The sequence below is a fragment of the Podarcis gaigeae genome (genome assembly GCF_964106915.1).
Source record: "Podarcis gaigeae genome assembly, chromosome: 9".
NCBI classification, from domain to species: domain Eukaryota; kingdom Metazoa; phylum Chordata; class Lepidosauria; order Squamata; family Lacertidae; genus Podarcis; species Podarcis gaigeae.
In genome coordinates, this window is record NC_139685.1 from 21,820,234 (window position 1) to 21,823,497 (window position 3,264).

The 3,264-nt window shown below is 42.0% G+C and overlaps 1 long non-coding RNA gene across 1 annotated transcript; it reads left to right on the forward strand.

Annotated features, from left to right (window-relative positions):
• Positions 1 to 425: 425 nt before the first annotated feature.
• On the forward strand, positions 426 to 2,954 carry LOC310853100. Its single transcript, XR_014568535.1, has 3 exons — positions 426 to 654; positions 764 to 1,192; positions 2,871 to 2,954. It is a non-coding gene; the product is annotated as an uncharacterized lncRNA (long non-coding RNA).
• Positions 2,955 to 3,264: the final 310 nt, after the last annotated feature.

Consider the following 3,264-nt stretch of genomic DNA (forward strand, 5'->3'; position numbering starts at 1 on the left):
ACATACTACCATATGTGGTGGTCCTGTCTAGAGATATAAAGATTTTGGAATATGATTTATGAAGAGATAAAGAGATTGATAATAACTACATTTAGCAAGAAACCAGAAGAATTTTTACTAGGAATGGTTTCAGATAATATTCCCAAAAACAAAACTAGGCTATTTATGTATGCAACGTCAGCAGCAAGGGTTATAGTGGCAAAGCACTGGAGAGCTGACAGATGCAATAAGAGATAAACCTTAAAAATTGGTGAAAGAAGAATGGGAATGTCTAAATAATTATTTAGGGGACAAGGGCTTAACAAGAAAGACCTGGCTATGTTTAGAATGATACCGCATAGAGCACGGGTGTCAAACACAAGGCTCGAAGGCCAAATCCGGCCCACCAGACCTCGTCATGTGGCCAGTGTAGCCGCCGCCGGCCTTCACCTTTTATTCTCACTTTTTTTTTGACACAAGAAAGCCGCCTCTTCAGCGCATGCACGGCAGCCTACAAGCCAGAGAACGTCTGCCCTCTAGCGGCGCCGGCCGTTCTACACAGGAAACCTCCACTTTACATGCATTCAGGAAACCTCCACTTGTTTTTATATTGAGCGCATGCCATCCTGTGATGTGACAGATCCAACGGCTGCCTGAACCCTTCTCTCCTGTACTGTAAGTACATATGATGTATGGGGGGGGGAGGGGGGTCTGCTTATTATTCTGCTTAAAAGTCTGAGCGGTAAACTTTGGATATACTGACCACTTCAGTGTCACTTTACAGTGGTATAGGGACCATAAACTACAATCAAATAACCCAAAAATGTCCAAGAAAAGAAAAGTTGATGCAGAGGGAAGACAATTTCAGGAGAAATGGGAAAGTGAATACATGTTTGTGATTAATGGAGACAAGCCGGTATGTCTTATTTGCCATGAGGCAGTGGCAGTGATGAAGGAATACAATTTACGCCAGCATTTTGAGACCAAACATGGAGCCAAATTTGCTAACCTTAGCCACCAGGAAAAGCAACAAAAGGTCCAAGAATTAAAAGGTAGCCTGCATTCTCAACGGAATATTTTTGCAAAAATGACAGCAAAAAATGATGCAGCAGTGAAAGCCAGCTACCTTGTGGCTGAAGAAATTGCGCGAGCTTCAAAGTGCTTTTCAGAAGGTGCATTTGTAAAGCAGTGTATGCTGAAGGTATGTGAACAGGTGTGCCCTGAGCAAAGACAGACTTTTAACAATGTCAGCTTGTCAAGAAACACCATCATAGACCAAGTCAGGGACCTAGCCTGTAATCTTAAAACAAAGTTGGCTAAAGAGGCATGCAGTTATCTGGCATTTTCATTAGCTGTTGATGAAAGCACTGACAATACTGATACAGCTCATCTAGCTATTTTTGTAAGAGGTGTGAAGGAAGACTTGTCTGTCAGTGAGGAGCTCTTGGATGTGGTCGTCATGTATGGGACAACAACTGGAAGGGACATCTTCAATGCAGTGGAGGAATCCGTAAATAAAATGAAATTACCTTGGGAAAAGTTGGTGGGACTTACTACTGATGGCGCTCCAGCAATGTGTGGAGAGAGAAATGGCTTGGTTGGACTGTTAAAAGAGAAAATGAAAAAAAGTAATTGCCACACGCCGCTGATAACTTATCACTGCATTATCCACCCAGAAGCTCTGTGTGGCAAGGTTCTGCAACTGGATAACATAATGTCCACAGTCATGAAAACAGTGAATTTTCTGCGTGCACGGGGTCTGAATCATTGTCAGTTCCAACAATTTTTGAAGGAGGCGGGCATGGAACATACAGATGTGCCATACCATACAGAAGTAAGGTGGCTGAGTAGGAGCACCGTTCTCGAGATTTTTTGAGCTTTTGGAAGAAATTACTCTTTTTATGCAAAGTAAAGGGAAGCCCTTGTCAGAACAGTCAGATCCAAACTGGCTGTGCGATTTTGCTATGTTGTGTGGCATAACAGAGCATCTCGCCCAACTGAATCTGAGGCTGCAGGGCCGCAAACAAGACATAATCTCAATGTATGAGGCAATAACAGCTTTCCAGGAGAAACTGCACCTATGGAAGTCACAGCTTGAAAAAGACAGTCTTGCCCACTTTCCTATCTGCCAGAGCATCGCAACCTCATTCCCAGGTACTTTTTCATGTGCTCGATTGGGTACCAAAGTGAATCGGCTGATTGATGAATTCAATCGACACTTTTCTGACTTTAAAGAACAAAACTTAACCTTTACCAGCTTTGCCAATCCCTTCAACATTAATGTTGACAGTGCACCACATCACCTTCAAATGGAATTAATAGAACTTCAGTGCAACAGCAGCCTGAAAGCGAAGTTCCAGGATTCGACAGTCGACGACTTTTACCATCTCCTCCCCCCTGCTTTGATGCCACAGCTCCAACTTCAAGCTGCACGTGTTCTGTCCATGTTTGGGAGCACCTATCTATGTGAACAGATGTTTTCAGTCATGAATCTGAACAAGACCAAGCTTAGATCACGCATCACTGATGATAACCCTCCATGCTGTTTTGCGGACTGCTACAGCACAAGACCTAACACCAGACATTGATGGACCGACCTCAGGAAAACGGTCGGCCATCTAGTCAGAAAAGTAAAAAAAAAAGTTAATGCCTTCTGTTTGCCATGTGTGTAATAAACAGTGTTTGGCAATATTTGTATGTTTTTAAAAAAAATTACTGTTACCAAAAATCATTTTTCAATAAATTGTACAATAATTGTACATTTGAGTATCTACTTGCCATTATTCTGACCATGTTTCTGCTTTCAGAGCTAGTTATTACTTACATTATTACAAAAAACAGTAATAATTGAATGCAGTGACAATTTATGATAATAAAGAGTGGACACATAGTCCTACAGATACAACCGGCCCTTTGAGGGTGACCAAACTGCTGATGCGGCCCCCGATGAATTTGAGTTTGACACCCCTGCTGTAGGAGATACTGCAGCCTGTTATTTTTCCCCATTGGAAATTCGTTTTGATCTGCTTTTTCGTGTTAAATTTATAATTAGAAAAGTTGTGTGCCCGTTTGTTTGCACCTTTTCTGTGTTGCATTGTGGACCAACTCGCAGTGAACCCCCACTCCGGAGCAAGGCCTGAGCCAAAGTAACAAACTGGAAAAGACAAAGTTCTGGGATTATAAAAATTGGCCACAACAGTATTGATTCCAGGTGTATGTTAGATTTCATTTAGGCATTGTAGGGAAAACAATGAAGCCTAATTTGCTTAATAAAATATCTGGCCT